Source organism: Ischnura elegans, chromosome 9 (genome assembly GCF_921293095.1).
Source record: "Ischnura elegans chromosome 9, ioIscEleg1.1, whole genome shotgun sequence".
In the NCBI taxonomy this organism is placed as follows: domain Eukaryota; kingdom Metazoa; phylum Arthropoda; class Insecta; order Odonata; family Coenagrionidae; genus Ischnura; species Ischnura elegans.
In genome coordinates, this window is record NC_060254.1 from 100,030,461 (window position 1) to 100,052,751 (window position 22,291).

At 37.5% G+C, this 22,291-nt stretch overlaps 1 protein-coding gene across 1 annotated transcript in view; it reads left to right on the plus strand.

The window, feature by feature from the left end:
• LOC124165295 (lachesin-like) overlaps positions 1-22,291 on the plus strand; it is a 1,070,179-nt gene that overhangs the window by 345,879 nt on the left and 702,009 nt on the right. The window lies entirely within an intron of this gene.

A 22,291-nucleotide genomic window follows, 5' to 3' on the forward strand; every position in this document is an offset into this window, starting at 1 on the left:
TTCAAATGCAACAAATTACACAGGCCAACAAAAACATGTTTTTTTTAAACTTTTTTATTTTAATAACTGGTATTTATAGATTTTTATGTGTCGAATCCAAACCTGGCCTTAGTTTTTTTGTATCACCCATAGTTTCCAAGCAATATTTATTTAATATTTAGTCTAATACCCCTATACGGTATAAAGGGAAATCAATGAAACACTGTGGTACATCGTAAAATTGTTTGTATTTACTACAGCGTGATAATACAGGGTTCACTTGTCAACTGGAATTGGTCTACATTTTCTTTTCCTTTTTTCTTGAAGCTTTTTGTGTAGCTTTTTCTGTGATGAATCGCTCTGCTGAACTTCTCGGTGAAGTACCAACAGTAATCCCCATTATCTTCGTTCATAAGACCTACTTTTTCAATTTTATTTTATAACTATAAAAAAGCTGTTGAATTCTTAAAATTTGCTTGGTTTCACAAATATAACTGTAATATGTGAATAAATGGCTGGTGATACAACTTTAAAACCATCATTTTTGGATTTAGCAACATTAAAAACATAAGAATAAGGATTTTCAGTAAAATAATTTTATTCATTGTTGGCCTGTGTTATTAATGCATTCATAACCATTCGGAATCAGCCCTTCGGAAATCAAATCGATCGTAATAATTCTGATCAGTGTTAATACACCCTCTCTTTCCCAGATAGCTAATTATTTTCCAAAACAAAACAAGTTCACTCGGGGATTCGGTATTTAAAATTTTTGTATATCATTGGTAGTTGAGAAATCCTGATTCAAAAGTTTATGAAAGGATAGCGTTAATATCTGTTCCAGTCAAAACTATAAATGGCATTGAGGATGGAGATGAATCCTGAGGAACAAGATGTGCAAATATAAGATGAGTAGGAGTATGAAGTATTGGCAATGCTTTGAATATCAAGAACATGATATGGCCATTTTCATGGTTTATCAGGTTGTTTTTTATGAGTCGTATGATACGGGCAAAAAATCATGAATATCAAGTGGATAAAAATTCTTAAATATTTTTATTGTCGTTTTTTTCCCCAAATTCGTCAGCAGTGTGGTTGAGAAGACTGGTTGCAGATTGAAAGTAACCCTATGCTACCACTTAAGCCCTTTATGTATCGGAATAATTACCTTCCTATAATTAACAGTAGCGGGCGTAACTTGGTGGAAATCCATAATCGCAGGAATAGAAGGATCAACAACTTTGCCATTTCCACATAGTAATTTATTGACACCGACCACTGTTTCGTTACAGAGTAAAGGACCTTGATAATGTTACTCTGTAACAAAACCATGGTCGGTGTCAATAAATTATTGTGTGGAAATAGCAAAGTTGTTGATCCTTCTATTCCTGCTATAACCTTCCTGACTTTATTGACGAAGAAGGTGGTGGCATGCAACCTACAAAATATTCAAGCAAGTCCTGCGCTACTCACGTATATTCTTCATTACTGACCTTACAGTTATTGCACGGGAGCGTGGCAGCCTAGGGGATTATAGAGTCCTGATTGAGTGTTTCCGGGTTCGAATCGTGAACGAAGTGGACAAGGCAAAAGACCAGCCCCCCAATCCTGAATGTGTAAAATTCACACACATTTGGCTTAGTTAAGGGTGAACTCTACCCTTGCATATCCAAACAAACCTTCGCGTTAAACTATTGAGTGAGTTTACTGTAATTCAAAAAATTGATTTGATACTTTGAACACGATAGGGTAATTGGAACATGCACATCGCAGGTACTCAATCTTGGAAAAGGGAAAACTCTTGTGAACTGGTTATAACCTATTCAAAACCGTGATATAGAAAGGTCCATACAAATCTTTTATTTGATAGTTTTTCTCGTCAGATTGCTTTTTTACTCTCGCTTGTCCTTTTTAACTGAAATTTCTCTTCCGATTGTGATTAATCCAATGAATGTCAGAAATGCCTACTTTCTTCATTCACTGACATGCCTTTCCTGTTTCCCAAACCGAGAAAAATTACCGAAATCTTTCACTCTCTGTTTCTATTCTACCTCCTCGCTCGTTCGCGATATTCATTACGGCTTTAAAAACTCATGGACGCACCTCGGCGGGATGGGTGTAAAATTTTTCATTCCCCTGCCGTAAAAATGAGCTTATGGCGGGTGGAACAAGGGGGCTCCGTTTCGAATAAGCTGGCAGGCTTCCTTTTGTGGAGCAGCGGAGGTGGAAGGAGACGGAGAGAGGTAATTTCATATGTAGCGGATGCCGCGGGTGGGAATGTTTGGACGTACAGAAGGAGAAAGGAGGGACGATATATGTCGGTGAGAATAAAAGGCGCTCCTAGGCAGATTGGTGCGGTCGTTTTGGATAGGCGCGAGAGGATATCCCGGGATATTCGTGGTTGCCAGGATGGAGAGGGATGGATGGATGAGATGGATTCTTGGAAAAGAAATTCCCGTGTATTTTGGCGAATCTAATTCACAGCTTATCGATGCTTACCTCCAACAAACCAGTTATTATTCTCAATGCCTTTTTGTTTAACCCTATGTCGCCTCTAAGTAACATCAAAAATGTATAAATTTTCTGCTCTATTCAGGAAAGAATTTAACTACCTGTTATTTTGTGCTGTTGAGTTCAATGGCGAAATACGTTGCTGCCACTATAATTATGAATGCGTGAAAATTTTCACTTTAAAATTATAAATTTCAAAATTTTTATTCCTCCCGGAAGTAGCTCTGGGTTAGAAAGGCTTAAAAATTTAAGAACCTTCAAACTAAAAATATATCCTCATAGTTTTATTTATCAAAAATTTACGATCAAAGGTTATACTAACGAAAATAATACATTTTTTCAGGGACTTACGTACCGTTGACTGTATAGTACAATATATCTTTGTCCAATTTTTCTTCGTTTCATAAATGCATCAGAAAATTATTCGATTTTATCTACAAATTAGGCATGTTTTTTCAATTTTTTAAGAATTCTTAACATTTTTACTACAATACGAACGTTGGAATGCTGATGGAAAATATAACTGCCGACATCTGAAGTCTTTTGAAGTCATGTTGTTTTCGATGAGGCAGATGGAAATTGATTTCTAAGAACATAGAGAATAAATTTTCTCCGTAAGTGTCCAAATTAGTGTAACTTGTCGTCTGAAATATGCTCGAGCATTTTATAATGAGAATAGTGCGATTTGCGTTGTTTGAGAAAGGGTATAACTTACACCTAATGAAGGCTAAAACATTAGATAGAATGGCTATCAAAGTTTTATACACCTCCTATATTATTCCGCAAATATTACGTCAGCATTGCGACAGTAAATCTATTGAGGCATGGTGAAGTAACTTTACGGAGTCACCCGCAATGCAAAAAATGTGTGAAAAATCCACAGTTTACTATTTAAATTGTTATTTATGTTTACCAGATTTTTATATCCTTTAGATCTTTCTGTTACTTTCTTTTTTCAAACAATTGAGCAAAAATTAATTTTATGTACTGTATACCTAGTATATTAGGAATAACTAGAAAATTATCGATAGTGAAAACTGAAGTCTCTCCTTTGATGGTTTTCATGGTCATCAAACTTCTCGAATCCGAAATTTATTCGGATAGCACCATATTCGTATTGCTCATAATTTCTGCGCCAGAATACACCGTCGCTAGGTGATGCTTATGGGGTGTTGGGAAGAGCAAAGAAGGAAGTCTTCTCCGGAAGCAGGAGTCGTTTTGAGGAAGGGGAGAGGTTTATGGGGTGAAGTGGATGTGTAGGAAGAAGGAAAGGAGACAAGGAAGGGAAGAGGGCGGATGCTTCCTCCTCCTGCTATCCTTCACTTCTTGAGGCACTTGTGGCAGTGTCTAAGGGATGGGTAAAGATGAAGAGAAAGGTCTGACACAAGTAATGGACGTGGAAGGAAGCGAAAAATAATACGTAGCAATATGGAAATATGGGAAGATGAGAATTTCAAAACATAATTGTGCCTCTTTAGAGGTGCTGCAAAAATGATAAAAAATTAAATAAAAATATTTAAGAAATGCCTTTCATTGCATATTTAATTAGCTCGAAGCTATCTCAACAATCACGATATCTAGTGAGGTTTAGAATCAAATTAAGTATACAGAGATAGGAGATTGATTTTTCATCCCTTATATTTTGAAGCAAAGACTTTTTCTTGCTCTTATAGCCGACCATAATCCCATTTTCAAGAAGCCAATGCGATTTTATATTAGCTACAGAATTTCTAACTAATGACTGAGAAAGTTGACTGGGTTGATTCAAGAGTTTATGCTTCTCTCCCATAGAATCCGGGCGGGAAGAGAAGGATTTTCATAGAAGACTTGATCCCAGCCTGATTTCTTTCTTAAAGTCCTATTAGGTACATCACTCCGTCCGTCGGATGGGACGCTAAGACGTGGTCCTCTTGGCGCCTATCGTTGAAAGCGGGCTAATGCCGACGCAGGGTTTCTTTACTCTCTTCCTTTCATAACTTACCCGATGACGAAAATAATATCGAGATTATTGTTATCGATATTAATATTGAGAATAATATCGGTGCGCCGCGAGTTTTGATTTTGAAAAATGATTTTAACGCGCTCGGAGGGACAACAATTCTAGCGTCGGACTTGAGAATCTATTGCAACATTTGTGCCTCAAGTGATTCAAATAAATGGCTGCCAAGTTGACATGTCGGCCGCCTCCTTTAATTAGCATACCAAAACGTAGTTATGGTATATTATCGTGAATCTCCCGTCAACGCCCACGGATGCCACATGGCACCCAGTGCAGTGCTGAGCCAATACTCCGGCAATGCATTCAATATGTGAATTTTAGCGTACATACATTTCGGTGCAAATACTTAGTTGAAGGTTTCCTCTATTATTCAGTCATTTTGAATTGTGTTCTTTGTAATAAGTTCTAATGTATCATATTTTTTAAATGTGAAATATGTGTGAATTTAAAACATACTTTGGTCGCTGACGGGTTAACCCGTTATAAAGATCATTTAATCAGCTTCTCCGTGTATTATCTCATCAAAGATATCCTTATTGCTACTGAAATAACAGCATAACCAGCCGAATTAAAGTGATAATATTTAAACGTAACTCCCAGTAAAGAATATCTGGATAGCTCATGAATGGCAAATGAAAGCAATTTACATGTTGATTCTTAACCTTTCTTCGAAACAACATTAATGCGGAAAAAATTGGGGTCTGGCTCATCAATAGCGGGGAAGATATGATTTGGAATAGTTTATGATTTTTTTATGAATCGCAAAGTCGCAAAGCTATTTCCTAAAGACGGTTTATTCGTGGTTCGGAATCTTTCTTTTTCTGATTTTCAGCTACTCTACATTCACATGATTACGTATTCAAATTTTCATCTTCGCATATTTACGTATTTTCCTTCATGTTCATTTATTCCACGCCCATTACTTTTCTCAATCCTTATCCCTTATCAAAGCACAGAATGAAACAGTAACTTTGAACGCAATTATGCGCAAATATTTTATGTTACATACACCAAGGAAGAAATTCGCAGGGAACTTGAGATGGCAACACCTTCTTAAATGAACCCTGCCTAGATTCACCTTGGGAGAGGAAGGTTTAGTGGTGTAGCTGATAGCATGCCTGACTGGCAATCGCGAGATTTGGGTTCAAATCCCGGCGAAGTTAGATGAATTTTTTGGTATGAATTCCTCCTAATATTTACCCATACCTTAGATACTGCCGCAAGCGCTTCAAATTAGTGGTTGTAAGTCGATGAGATATAATTCAGTAAACTTGTTTTGAAATTTTCACAAAAATGAAGAACATATCGTATGACAGATCAACCTACTTCAATCCTCACTTATTCAGTTTTTGTGGAAGGGGTCGTTCTAATTGATGGTGGATTCATTAAATATATGATACAATTATTGAACATATGTTCAATCCTTGAATCGGATATCGTATTGTATACATATTAATACTATTTAGCTATGGAAGAAACAATTTTTACAAGATTTATTTACACGGTGATAATATCGTAAGGAAGCGTATTTCTTCACACATTTCTTCAACATTAATGCTTTTTCCAAAATTTAATACCCAAACCTTTACCACGACCATCAGACATGGAAGAGTTTTGTTACTTGTTAAAGCTATTTAAATAAAACTGGATTAGGTACATTTCTTCTAAACGTTCTCTCCTGATTGCTTTATCTCATTAGTAATAGTAAGTTTAGAATAACTGGTAATTTACTTTCTTAAGCGTCAATAGTACTCGAAAAACTTCTTTCCCTAACTCCTTTGAATATTTTAATTTTTTTAATCACAATTTAGTCCTAAAACTTGCAAGATTTCCCAATCACTCTTTAATGTTTTACCGTCAGTCTTTCTCAAGATATCTACCACTCTGACGTCACACAACCCATTCGCGCGCGTCTTCTCTCCTTCACTCTTTCTTCAGCCACTTTCACTTCCACCATCTTACATTATTTTCCTTCCTTCACTGCTCATCTGATTATTGTTGTGAATGCTATGGCAAGCATAATATGCAGTTCATTGTCAGATCTATACTTTCTTTATATTTCATTACTTACATGATTTATTCAGTCCATTGCCGTCCAGAAAACTTTCTGCTAGGGATAACCCATTTAACTACATAGCTTTAAAAATGAATCACGCATACGAGGCTAAATTACTGATACTATAGGGAAAATTAACTCTAAAAAGTGCCAAAAAAAAACACAGGGCATTACATGATCGTATCTGAAAAAAAAATTGATATCTTCCTTCCTTCGTCTCTTTATAATTTTTTTCAGAGTCCTCGTTCTTATACGTGTACATTAGAATACGTAACTGTATCGTTGTATTTCTGTGGACTCTTGTTGCTCCGCTGGGAAAGCAGGACAAGTAGATAAGAAGGTCCCACTGAGGTGCAGGACCCCTTTTACTCAAATCGGGCACGACCGGGAAAAGCAGTAGGTCGGGAATGAGAGGAAGGAGTTGTGGGAGAAGTCGTAAGAGGCTGGAGAGAAGAGAGGGTCCCAACCCTTTGGTAAGGAAGGCTAGGTCCGTGTGGGGAGAAATAGGGTGGTGTGCAGAAAGGAAGGAGGCGAGGGTTGGGGCCGAAGAGGTCTTTTGCGAGAGCCTTTAAGGGTCGTATGCGTGCCGCTGTATATGCATTTAGTATGCTCCGCATGATCGGGACGTTCATAAAATTTTAGGTTAACGGGACACCTCCCTCCATCCCCCGTCGGACGTTTATAACGATTTCCGCCCCGGCAGGCGCCGGGGTTTTGTGTGCCCGTGTGCACATTGGGGTGGCTGGTCATTAACTAGTGATAAACAGCGGATCCCCGAGTGTCATTTTAGTACCTACGCATGGTAATGGATACATTTGAATTTTCCCTTACATGCCAGGAATGGGAGGGGGAGACCACGATGCGTATTTTTGCTTCGCGATTGCCTTTCCACCTGACTCCCCCTCTTCCATTGGCGACGAGGGTGGAAACCAAAAGGGCCTCGGTAGCAGCGGCACTTTGCTGCTTACAGAACGTTATGTTGCGGGTTCGAATCTCGCCCGAGTAGGTAATATATGCTGGGCTTGGGTATTTATGAATGCGCTAAGAGTGTTGCGTTGCATTGAAGAGCATTGAATGCATAAATGGACAGCGATGATTAAAATACTGTCTTAAAAAACTCGATATTATTGTATGTGTTATCAGGGGATCGGGTTAATGTGGTTGCTAGAGTGTTGGCTTTCCACCCGGTGGGCCCGGGTTCAAATCCCGGCAGCTGCAGAGAATTTTCAGAGACTGCTCGATCCCTGAATGTTGTGTGGAGGACATTTCAAGTGCAACACTCCGTCCGTCGGATGGGGCGTTAAGCCGTGGTCCCCTTGGCGCCTTTCGTTAAGAGAGCAGGCTAATGCCGACGCCAGGTTTCTCTCCACCTTCCTTACCTACCATTCCCTCATGGCGCAAATGACCTCAGCTGTCGGTCGCCTCCTCCAAATACCATATCATACCTGTATGTATTATCAATATGTCTTCTGTTGATCAGGTCTTCTCAGCCATAGAAATAACAAGGTTTTTATTTATTGTCTCACCTTTTTTTTGAATGCTCGAAAAACTTATTTTCATAATACCAGGGACAATTCTGAGCTCCGTTCTTCATGAGTTGTTTGCTAATTAAGGTTTTAAAATTTTGGATAGCAAATAACTGGTCTATATGTTTTTCATCACCTTCCTAGGTGTGTTTATTTCAATATATATTCATTATGTGTAGAAGGCAATTGCACAGAACATGATCGATTGCAAATAGAGAAAGATCAAACTCAAACAATTAAAGATGCGATTTGTAATATAGTTATTTTATTCAAAGTTTTTTGCATCCAAACATTTCTGAGTGTCTGAAACAATCCACCTCCACATTTACTCATTTAAACTCGTAACCAGAGGACATAAACGCAATATCCACGGAGAAAAAATTAACATGCTGCGATTTGCTGACGACATAGCAGTCATAGCCGAGACAGAGAATGATTTAAAGAAGACGTTGACAAAGATGGAAAGGACAATGGCCAGATATCAGCTGAAAATCAACAAAAAGAAGACTAAGATGTTAGTATGCAGCAAAAGAGAGGAGGCTAAAACAAACATCAACCTAGGAAAGCATAAACTTGAAGAGGTGAACGAGTTTTCTTACCTGGGAAGCCGAATTACCAGCGATGGACGGAGCAAGAAAGAAATACACAGTAGAATAGCGCAGGCGAAGAGGGCTTTCTACAAAAAGAAGAATCTTCTTACAGCTGAAAATACCAGAATAGATGTAAGGAAACAATTCATCAGATGCTACATATGGAGTATGTTTCTCTATGGAAGCGAGGCTTGGACGTTGACAGCAGCAGAGAAGTCAAGAGTGGAAGCATTCGAAACGTGGTGCTACCGAAGAATGATGAAGATAAAATGGATTGACCGTGTGAGTAACGAGGAAGTGCTAAGAAGAGTTGGAGAAAAGAGAAACCTCCTAAAAACCTTATGCAGAAGAAGGGACAACTTAGTTGGACACATTTTGAGGCACGATGGTCTGATGAAGACAATCGTTGAAGGACTAGCTGGAAGGGAAAAAGGGCAAGGGATGGCCCCGAATGGGCCATATAGGACAGGTTATAAAGGATGTAAAAGAGAAGAAATATGTAGCTATGAAAACATTAGCGGATAGGAGAGAGAAATGGAGAGCTGCGTCAAACCAATCTCAGGATTGTTCACTAATGATGATGAACAGTTTTCTATCGTGCGGCTGCCCGCCTTTTCTTTTGGAAATACACGCTTACAGTGCAAGCCATAAAGTACAGGACTATGAATGTGATAACTGCTGCAGACCAAAATAATATTGTGAATACCACAAGTGTAAATTATCAAAGCCACCAATATTTTATATCTATATTGTCAGCAGCATATCCTTTCAAAGAACTTTATGCGAGAGATGTACTGAAGATTCGGATCAGACAGGCAGCAAGTACGACTAAATTTCCAAGTTTTCTAATGCCAGATTGATCAAGTAAGATATTATTTTTTGTTTTGAAACGATGAGACCCTATTTTAAAATATCGTTCAAACATAATAAAAATGTTTCATCATTGAGTAGTACTGAAGTACTCGAATAAACGATTTTTATGGCAATAATTTCGAACGAAAAACTTCAAAAAATAGTATCTATTATTAGTATTAGTATCCTTTTTGCAAATGAAATATATATCGCCGGTATATCTTAGGAAAAAAGTGGATGAAGCAAATAGGCCCAGTAAATGCTCATTTTTGGCTACAAGTGGGGCGAAGGGGTCAAAATGGCTAAAAAATACTTTCGCAACACTTGAATACAGTTTTATAAATAGATTTTTTACAAGTATCTCTGCTTTCTTACCCAGATTTATTCCCTCACGACAGTCTTACTCTTACCTTCTTCCGTTCCACCTTAGAGATGTTCCTTTTTCTCTCCAACCCTTTCCTCAAGGGGAACCTCTCCCCCATACTCCTCCCGTTGTGTTTCCGTCCCTGTCACACGTAAACGCTTTCCCAGCCGTATCTCCTAACCTGCCTCCGTCTCCTCCCCCTCCAGGGACCCTTCCCTATTCCCCTGAGCGAATTTTTACGCCCTCCCTTCCCTCTTTATGAAAGGGACACCCTCCACCTGTTCTCTGTCGCGGAATTGAATAAAAAAGAAGAAGAAACGGGACGAACGGTGGAAAAAAAGGACATGTAAACGCAACAAGCAACCTCCCCACTCCCTCCCCAAGATCCGCCTCTCTCACACTCTCTTTCTATGGAAGAGAGGAGGGCCTGCCCCTGCAGAAAAGTTATTCCGTTCCCCGTGGAGCGCTTAATTGAGAAAGTAACAAATCATGACGTCTGTCCGGGTCCGCCCGTGTTCGTTGCGAATGCCATACCGGTCTCCAGCTCTTCTCTCCCTTGCACTCCACTCTTTTTATGCTCCCAACCCTCTCGTATTTTTTTTCGATCGGTTTGATACGCTGTTTTGGGCAACAAGTCACATCGCAGTGGGTGGAAGGGTGGAGGCATGGCGAAGAAGCGGCAATTACAATCTCACCCTCTCATATTGACTGCTGACGCGAATGATTTTTTTTCTCTAAATGGCGGCCTTTCTTTTTTTTGAGCCCGTACATTTTCATCACTCGAAATAACTCTGCTTTTCTCCGTGACCATTTAGATATCCATTCCTTTAAGGGAACGTACACCTCTGATCTTATTTAGATATGTAATACTATGTTGTCAAAAAAGTATTCAAACTTTTGTTATCGGCTTAAAATTTTCAGGGTGTACGATGTGAATCCTTTTCAGTATTTTTTGTATAACAAATTAAAAAATATTTCGTTGAAGTTTTTCCGAAGGAATCAGCAATTACTATTGCTCTTTTTCATTGAGTTGTATTGAGAATATTACGGGAATTTTTAAATTTCTTGGGTTTGAAGATTGGGGTGTCCAAATGTCATTGTTATTATTATGTTGGTATTCATTCCCTGGAAGTATGATAACATATTCAGTTGTATTTATTGCTTACTCTGTATGAGGTAGCCACTAAGGTTAGCCGAGATTTTACGAGCTCGGCGATTTTGGCTCACCCTTCACTGCGTTTTTGTGAATCTTTGGCCAAAAACATATCTATACCGATCCTCCAGCCTCCATATTTGCCAGACATGGCTCCGTGACATTTTTGATTTTTTTCCAAAAATAAATAGCAATTTAAAGGGATCATCGCAATTTATCCTAAAAATTAAGTTTTAGTAATATTTTGAGGATTGGAAGAAGCGGTGGCACTATTGCATAATATCCAATGGGCCCTATTTTGATGGCGGCAACGTATATGCAGACGAAAAATAAAGACTAAAAAAGGTAAAACTCTCGTTTTATTGTCGACATTCCTCATTTGATTGGCCTGCGACATGTCGTTGATAAAAATTTTATGCGCGCTTAGCCCTGACACATTTTTCATTCAAAGAGGAAAATAGTGACACTTATTCAGCTTCCGCAGCAATTCGGATGAGTTAGTTTGCTTTTTAGTGAAAAAACTTTGTACCTCTTTACCGCACAGACTGGCATGTAAAGAGCTCCCTTTTTAGTTTCTTTTCATTCACAAATCAATCTATGAATTTTTTATCGTAGATGTACATATGGAGAAATAAACACAAGTGCCGATTCAATCCATAGCCTATATCTATAATGCTACGATAAGACCTATCCATATTTTTTCCTTTCTAACTTAACTGAAACCCCGATAATACTCTATTGGGATCAAATTATGAACTATTTAATTTAAGGATGAAATCTTGAGATTCAGGTAATTACAAAAAATATATTTGCCAGCGTTTCGGATATTTTTTCGTTTATTTTGTTTCCATTTAATTAAATTTTTGCTGGCCTCGGTATCGATAGGGTAAAGCCACCGCCAACTAAACGGAAGGTTGGTAGTTCGACTCTCGCCTGGGCATATTGCTCCTAGCCACAGCATGGTTGAGTATAATCTTCCACCGTTGTTATTAGTTGAATTCTCCCGTTGTAAAAGCTATCAATGTGCAGTTTTTGGGAAGGTGAAAATGAATAAATAAATGCTTGACCAATTTTGTATTTATTCAACCCCTCGATTTTCACATTAGAAGGCAGCGACAAAAACAATCTATAGCAATGTGTGATGTAATAAATGTTTAAATTCTTGTGATAAACCAAAAAAAGTCCTTGTGAATAACTAAAGGCAAGCAGAATTGCTGAAAAATGATAATATGGCAATGCGTTCTTGAGTTACATCAGTCCATAACCGACGTTAGCATTCACTTTGGGAAATGTTCAAGGAGTATCATGAAAAAAAGGAATTTTTTGACGGCCAAGATGTAATTTAATTACAAAAAAAACTGTAAATATTTTTCTAATATTTAATGAGATACCACTTTCACCCGGCCTAATTCAACTGACGAAGAAATAATCATTGCTTGTTACATTATTCACAGCGTTGGTGTTAAAAAAAAAACGAACCGGTATAATTCATGCTGCATTTTCATTTCTTCAATTACGATTCGATTATAAGTGAGGAAAATTCGTGTTGATTTCAAATAATGAATCACTCCTATTCATATCCAGGATGAATTTTTGTATTGGGGTGAAAAACAATTCGTGTTCCTTTATTTGGGCCATACATTATGATTGGCGTCCATATCATTTCAACGGAATTGGATGGATAACGAGGTTTCCATTAAAAAATGAAACTCATTTTTAAATTCATGAAGTTTGTTTGTTTTCCATTTCGCATCCTTTGATCTGATGCAACTTGTATATAAAGTTTTGCTCGAACCAATTAGAGAGCATGGATATAATTCGATGGCAATTAACAGTAAGCCTATTACTCATGATTTGAAAGAGAGTTATCATGGAATAGCTAGGAGCATTTTTTATGCTTTTAGGCTCATTAAGTCGAATGTAAATTCCTATTATATTGTATTTTAAGTGAAGACATGCAGAACATTATCACAACAACGCCGTTATTCATCCAATGCCCTCCGCTATCAATAATGTTCTATGACACGTGTTGTGACTTCCCAGCTGAGTCTGACTGTTATTAAATATTTCACCGCAGTCGACGAATTTAAGAATCACGATATTTTTTATGATCGAAGCTCTTTGTCGATGGTGACATTCATTTCTAAAAATCTATGGTTTTAATTCACACACATGAAGTAATTGGCCTAGGCAGTAATTGATCCATCTTTTATATTTTTTTCTACCTAACCTAAATTGCGATTAGATATGGTGAAAATTTTATTATTTTCAAATACGCAATCAAAATGTGGTGTTTTTCGCGTAGTGTAGTGAAATTAAAATGGCTATATGTGATTTATTTAGTTTTATTTACCAAATTGCTTCATTTTGCCTCAAACTTCACGGAAAGTAGCTACTACAAGCCGTTTTCTTGAAACATAAACGTGTCGTTTCTAATATTTATGGTATTTAAACTATGTTGTGAATATTTGCAGAATTCTTTTTTCCATCGTTATAATTACTTTTGAATTTTCTTCCATTTGGTTTCTATTATGGTAACTTAGTGGAATTCTTGTTCTAGGATTTTTCCGTTGCAGTTCCCCCTAATGGAAATGATAGTGAACCCATTAGTTCATGTCATACAACTGGAATCTAAGAATTAATAATGTCAATTGTATGAAAACCATTAAGTACACCATGCAAAATAGTATAGCTGAACTATTAAATGATACATACCTTTTTATGATCTTTATCCTATTATTATTTACACCTATTTTTGAAGAAAACTGTATTTAAACCATTAAACAAACGCATCACTGTATTCAAAATCTATCTTATATATTGGGAGACGCTCATTTCAGAATTGATGGCCGACGAAAAATATCTGAAGTCTTCTTTTTTATGGCACATGGGTTGTTAATGTTTGTAATTGATTTCAATCCATGAGCAATGGCCATCACGTGAAATAAATAAGCCATGACACACTGTATGAAAATGGAGTAACCATTGGAAATGTTTAGGCACTCGCAAGCATATTTCAGTGATTTCAAGGAGAAAATTGATAGAATTAGAAGGAAAAACAGGCGCAAATCGTTGGACATGATGATGGAAAAAGAATAAACAAAGCATCCATGGTAACGAGGTCCACAATAGTACAGCGAAAATTTCTTATTCTTCTTGTTAACTATTGTGGGGCTTTTGAACTGATTCCGTGATCTTGGACCTCCATGTGTAACAGATGGTGGAGATTATATCACCGGAACGTGATTTTAACCTGTAAAAAGATAAAAGAATTACATCGAGAATTGCTCATATTTGATACTAATACATTTGGAATTCTAGTTTAAAATCGTAACACACTCAACATAGTAGAAATGTACCAAAGTAAAATCCAACAGTATTTTTCTTATTAAATTAATTAATTCGTCTCCTTAGCCATTGTAATCCTGATCGTATAAAAAAAATGTTTATGGCATTAATGAGAGGCCATTTTAGCCTAAATGATTGGAGTTAGAGTAAAATAAGTGCGAATAGTTGTTTACTTTCACATCAATCTTTGAAGACGTGTGTTAATAAATAATTACGTTTAAATCTTATCCATTTTGAAAATTTAGTTTAAATTATTTGTCGCAAAAGCTTTTTGATTTTAGTGAAACCACCCTAATGTTGGGTGACACCCGGAACAATGAGGACGCGAAACGGATGCAATTGATATAAATGTATGCTAATTCAAACCGAGATCGTGCATTGAATATCAAAAGGGAATTTCTAAAGGAATTTTTTTTGTTTTAATAGTTACTGTGTCTGTAAAAAGAAATTGCTTAGAGTTTGTCAAGAACAAATAAAAAAATGGCCTCCCTAACGTTCTGAATATATAAACGCAGTATGATATGTACTCAAGTTTTTACAAGCATTACATATATGAAAATTTTCGTAATTCCATGTGTATAATACGCATATTATTCTTTGAGGAAAGCAATGACCGATGTGTTGATCGTCCAATGTACGGCTTAAGCGGGATTGAAGCCCCAGAATGGCTTTCATACTTGCAGGTATGCGCTATCAATCTTACATCCGTGAAGTTTGACTTTAAAGAGTACAGTGACTTTATAGTTTGAAGACAACCGTGATGAAATGAACTTTTTGCGAAATACATGGATTGTGGCAGTGGAAGACATCGGCACGCTTAACCGATTACAATACGCTTCCAAATTTTGATGCTGAACTTCAGCGAAAGCAATTGCGTAATACTCACAGAAAAAACTCTGGTTGCTTCTGTGATTTAAAGTAAAAATTCCTTGCCATCAGCCAAGAAAAAACTGAGTACGGAAATGCTGCGTACGGCACCAGTGAGTATCGTGGATGCATAGATAAATTTATTAATGATTCCTTAATTTATTATTCTTCTATCCCATAGTCATGTAAACTATCTGTACATTGTCAAATAACTGTGTTTCAACACACTTTTCGTCATCTACCAGTTATACACTATGAAAATAAAGAAAAAAATAGATGCAAAAAATGCTATAAATTGTAATTGAAAGTGCTTTAAAATTGTAATGAAAGTGCTATTTTCACGTATCTCTACTGATGGGCCATTACCATGCTACTTCCCAGATATTTTCAATAACTTTTATTTGCTCATTTAATATGATTGTATTATCACGGAAGGAGCTCCGACGTTTGACGCATATTTTTTGCACGCATTGGTCGTCTCTTACACACCAGTAGTGCTGACGAGCAAGCCGCAGCTTTTTGGAATCCCATCATTTGCCCCCTGCGGCAATGTAACGCTCTCCCGATATCCCTCCTCCCGTTTCATAATTTTAATATTTTCTCTCCCAATTCCCTTTGCTGCTGTTCCTCCCCGTCCAATTTTCCGTGCTTCGCCCCATCCGCTCCGTTCTGCGTCCAGTGTTGAGTTAAATTAATTATTCTCGCGTTGCCTGTTCTTCACGTGACAGACTGGTGGACTGGAAAATCTAATTAAGCGGAACTGCTGAACTGCTGGCTGCCACTTTTAAGTGTTAAAAATCGCGTTCAAATATTGCCGTGCAATTATGGGGTGCCTTATTAAAATTCTGAATTTTGGGAACTCTCCCGAGTAAGAACCCGGGCGGCAATTGTGCGACGAAATCACTTGCCATCGCTATTTTCCACTAAATGCTGTTAAGGTGGTTGGAAGGCTTGAAATAATTGGCTGAAATCAGTTATTTTCATTTGAAATTGGTTTTAAAGCGGAGGCGCGAGGTTCCTGCTTATTTCATTTGCTTTAGATTATGAGTTAAGATTGTGTGCTGCGGGGCCCCATTTTGTGGAGAACAATTTTCTCCTTTACCTTAACCTTTTGGTTAATTGAGCATTAAGACTGGAAAATGATGTATTTTGAGTTGCATACAAGGCCCAATATCTGCTTATTATCCCGATATGTAATTTTTTGTTTGAACTATTACTTTTGTGTTCATAGAATCAAATTGCTGTCTTAATTATTAATTGCAATTGCACTTGTGCATGTGCTAATAATTTCCTGATATTTCCCACTTCCTTGCAATATGGATGTAGGGTAGGTCCTCGAACGAGTTTAACAAGCGACGGCATCAAATTCTTTGGTTATGAACGGAAACCTTGGGAAATAATTTTAGATTCATCAATACCCAATGTTACCATGCATTCATAGCAATGAACAAGGAAGAAGTGAATTAGAGAGACCGAAGAATCGAGGTATAATAGGATGATTGGGAGGAGGTTTGTCGAACAAGAGAAATTGAATTACCGACACTCAATTAACAATGGAAAAGGCAATTGACAATGGGAAGTCAATTGAGCGGAATGTACTGATATTTCTTACGAAAATAAACCAGCCGAGCTGGAGTAATTCATCCACTTATGTTAGAAGAAAAATTTATTTCGACATTCTCTCTACGATCATCCCGACTAAATTACTGTGGGGATGAGGCTATCTCTTAATAAGGCCCCCTCGGCATCTTTCTCAGCGGCAGCCTACCTGCCTGCCTTACATCTCTTTCGTCCCCCGCGCGTGAATTCGTGCTCGGGTGTGCGCTCTCGATCGGCTCCTGTATGTACGCCCATGTGCTTGCCCTTTGGCTCGAGGAAATGAGGCCTGGCCCTGGGGCAAGGATGATATGTCGTTCGACCTGGCGTCCCCTGGTGGAGGCGGTCGCCGCCAGAGGCCCTTTGCGTCGCCGCCGTCCAATAAATCACGCATTCGGTGTGGCCCCGACCAGGTGAAGCGGGGGATCGGGCGATTAACATGCGACACGGATTTCCCGCCGAGGAGGAGGAGGCGAAGGTGGCGCCTCTGGCGGTGAGAGGTGATCCCCCGACTACTAAGGTGGTCGTGGCCTCCCATTCGACACACTTCCTCCCAATTACCCCATCTTACTCCCATTCTTCGATCGCTTCAATCCACCGTCCGTTTAGCTAATGACTATCAATGAATGAATATATTTCAATAGATGTTTTTACAGTAGGCAATATCGGGATATAAGTACTATTTGTTGTGAGGGACCATCTGATGTATTTCATTGCCATTATCCCGCCTTAAGTGGATTCTTGTTTCTTAATCATGAAAGTATTCTTACTTTTTCAGCTATAAAAATGACCAAGAATGTATCTATAAATTGATGAACGTGGATCCGATGCCGCTATAATTAATTAGCATATCCACTTATTGAGTGCAATTGAGTAATTTGTAACTGTCGTGTACTCCTATGCTGTCATTCGATCATACTTTGATTCCTCGTCTTCTCTTCATCTACTTCTCAATAACATCTGCATACTACCCCACAAGCTGCTTCTACAGGCATGTGGCGGGAGTGGTTACGCCACCAATCATACACAAAATGAAGATGAGGAAGGGAAATGCGCGTTTAAGATATGTAACTATTGTGTCCAACCAAGTATTGATTTAATTCCTTTATTGTGTGGGGGAAAAACGAATTCCGATATTTTCTCCGTTCGGCATTTTGTCTCTCTTATTCCATCGGTTCTACTGAACCTAGAGGCATAGTGGGATGCTTAGATGATGTTATTTGTGTGACTCTGTAAGATTTCTGTTGTTTATTGGTTTAGCCTATCACGCGGGCTCCGAGTCTTTGGCGACTCCCAGGCTAATACAAGTAAAATATAGGTAATGCTCTCTGTTCGCTCGTAAATGTCTTTGATGAATCATGAATCCACCTCTTTGTTTTATCGAGTTCATGGTATTCAAGGTGTGGCCACTCGAGTGCGAAAGACGTTGGCAATTTCGGAATTCCGAAACCTTCCCGATTGAGGCAACACGGGTTAATTATGAGCTCATTATATGATTAACTAAGTGGCGTATCTATGTAATTCCTTGTATACATCATCTACAGTTCTCTAGCCTGGTGTAGGCCTTGGCTTACTGTGCTATATGTCTTTTTCAGTTCTTCATTTTACTTTCTCATTCTATCATTTAACTCCCATTGCTTTCAAATTATCTTCCATATTCTGTGGCCATTTCTACCGTGGTCTATCTCTTCCTCTGACCCCTTCCCTTTTACTAATAAGCATTAGTTTGGCCATTCAATCCTTTTCATCATTTCTACATGACCCAACTATGCCATTCGAAGTGACTTGCCAACCTTGTCATCTCTACAGTGTTCTTCCATTCAGTTCTTCTGGCTTTCTAACTCCTTCTCGTGACTTCCATAGCCTTCTTCTGCACCTTGTAAGTATATTCCCTCTGCGTGCCTCTCTTCGTGACACTAGTTACCTCTCAATTGAGAATTAAGCTTGCCATTCTCACGATTCATATTCTATCTTCTTAGACCAACCTTGCAAAGCGTAGTGCCTTACAGAATATAATTGTTTCCTCATCATAAAATTTATTTTTATTATAATCCGCAATCTCTGGCCATCTACAAATAGGCCATTAATTATAATTTTTTTTTCCTAATCCTAATGTAGCCATCATGTTGTGATGCGTTCGATTCTCAACCAAATAAGTTACTATTGGTATTGTGAGGGTTTTATAAACATTTCCGTTTTGTATACCTTGACGGCAAATTTAGTGTGAAGAATTTTAACAAAATTATTTTTTGTAATCAATTATTATGTGATTGATCTCATCGTACATTTTAATTACTCTTCTTTAAATGAATCCAGGATAAGACAACGCTTTGATCTCTTTAGCACACAACTCCCAATTCATATGCTTTATAGGTAACGGTTGGCCTGTGAAGAATTCTATCTCTCTCTCCATAATTCTGACTAAATGCGTTGATTCATCCACATCGTATCCATACCCACTTTGTATTATGAGTTAGCAGTACTAACTGAAATTCATGTGTATGTAATATGTTCCAGTAAACAGTTAATTATTTACAGCGATGAGAGTAAATAATTTTCGCTAAGAGCTTGATTTTGACCTGCAATTTTACTGTCGCCTCTTTCCCGACTAAATTCTCCTTTCCATTCAAATAATTCTCAAATCAAACATGCCTATGAGGTATTGAATAACTCTCTGGTATTTCCACGTCATTTTTCCTGCTTATTCAGATTATTAGTCCTTCTTATCTTCAAGGCTGAATTTTGTTCGTAGTATTTGTTGAAATGAGCTTGTTCCTATTGCGTCGTAAAATGAGCGAAAAAAATGTGAGCCACTGTTCGGAGCAATTCTCACCAATTTTATTTCTCGGTTTCAACTTTCTTGCCCAATCCTCTTCTCATTTCAAAGTATAATATATTTTAATTTTAAATTCTTCGGATTGACTAATATAAACAAATAATGCGGCATTTACACGAGGTTAAAGCGTCTTTAATTGCGTCGAAATGCCCATTATTGTTCCATCTTATTTGCATTCTCCATTCTTGTTATGCACAAATACACATTTATGACGAATGCTAGAGAATGGGTTGACTGTTAGTTCATCGTACTTTTTGACAAGTGGGTACGTGGTGGCTATGTAAAGAGTTGTTACTGATTATGAGTGATTATGTAACGCTACCAATATCCCGCTTCATTTTGCTTCTTCTTCTTCCTTTCAGTCATTATCTCGGTCAACTTTCCCAATCAAGTTTCCTGTTTAGTTACCTCTTGAGATTCAATTGTGTTCTCTTTTTCTGTTTCATAGGCATATACGTTCACTTATTTTGCAAAATGAATTGGTCGTAAAGAGTCTTTTGTTCCTAAGGATCCTAAATTATTCATTAATGCCATTCATTACCTAGTAGGGTTCTGGATTATTCACGGATGCAGCGGGACGAGCGTTGGTGGGTGTGGGATAGCAGATGGGGATGAAAGAAACCTACCCTTTAATCACATTTTGGCCATTGGGCCCGGGACACATGGTCACGTCCGATAGGTTTGAACGAGCATATATTTTCAAGTGGTCAGTTAGTCACGTGTTCCGTTTGCATTTACATTCCCGAGGCTGGACCACACCTCGGCGTGCTCACACTCCAATCAAAATGAGCGCCCACCATCCGCACATAATTTCCTCCCGAATTGGGATCTTTCGCCGTGGCTGGAATGTTTCAGCTTGCAAACATGACTGCGCAAATCGTGACAAGATGTATTGCATTCGCAAATCTGGATGGAGGGGAAATTATTACTGAAATTTTATATAAATTGTTTTCACGACGTTAAATTTCCTAATTCTGCAATTCATAATTTTAAAATTCATATTCCTGTTTTAAAATACTGCCTTACATTACCGTTTATTTTTCACTTCCTACTAAAATATTCATTTTTACTTTACTACCTATCATTTGTGTTAAAAATATGGCTATAACTTGACCATTCGGGCGGGCGGTAATTTGGATAGGTTTTACTCAAGTTAATACGTGGCGTTTCATTAAGACAACACACATGCTTGGAGAAATATATATCAAGTGAAAAAATATAAACAGTACCTTAAATATACAAAAGTGTCGAAGATCCTAAAAATTCGATTTAATTTTATTTTCACATTATACATCTTGAGGAATAGGACGGAAATTTCTATAAGAATTATTTTCTGAGCATGTATTTAAAAAAAACATCCAATTATGCGCCAACAGGTAATAATATAAAAATATAAAATAAACAAACGAAATAGTAAAAAAAATTGTGTGCGAATTTATTTTGTCTGCCAATGTTGATTAGAAGCCTTCACAGAGAGAAAGTGTCGTAATTAATTAACTTTATGCAAATTGTCATTGAAAATTAGCCTCATTTTCATATTGGGATAACTTTTTAACGTTTGCTTGGAATCAGCTCTATTAATAACGATTTCAATTTTCATAAAAGATTTTTAGCCTTCAATATTAATGTTATAAAAGCGTGAAGGGGTCCTTAGATTGCTGCAAAATAATTGAAGCTAGTGTCCACTTTTCCTTAAACCATCAAATAGTTTTATTATAAAAATTTTACTAGGCCATAGGAATAAACTGGCATTAATGCAACTTGGAGTCCACTTCTATTACTATGAAACTCTTTTTGTGCCAGTAGTGACTGTTTCTATTAGATACTGGTTTACCCATGTCTTTTAAGTGGTACATTGTCATCATTTTTTAATCCAATAGTTTAACCCTATTTGGTGAAAATATTCTTCACCCCAAGTCGGCTCGCGTGATCATCGCTATTACAGTATTAATTGCTGGATAAGTTTAGAGAGTAGTGTAGTCGGTAGATGAAATTTTGCTAAGGCATGCATCCGGCTACAATTTCATTTCCCTTCACGTACTGTGCATCATACTTCGATAATAATCGTCGCTTTAGTAATTCATCCAGTTTCAAACTTATGTTTTGCTAACATTCACGCTTAGTTTTCCACCTCTGACGTGTACAATGGGAATATCAATATTCCTATACATCCATCCCTTATTCCTCAAAAGTAACCAATGGTTAAACTTAGATCGTGCATCTCAGATCTTTCCCTAATTCTGTTCTTACTTTACGTTAACCTCACGGTTATGTGTATTATTACTCACGGAGCTCATGGGTGTTTCCCGAGAGTAGAATAAAACGTTTTCGTCCTCATTACATAAAATAAATTTTCTTGCATTCAGTGTCGGGGGAAAATTCGTGGGATAGCCATCCAAATTTCAAATATAACAGTTATTCTGATTATATTTTAAGAAAATATTTTGGTATTATTATATCCTTCCAACACGTACTAGCTTTAAGTTTTGATTTAATTATATTTCCTCGTATTTATTTCACATTAAAAAGTGAGCGATGAAAACTAAAATCTTCTTCGCTCTTCCATCATTTTTCTTAATACAATTCATTTAACATTTGAATTAATAATTTTCAC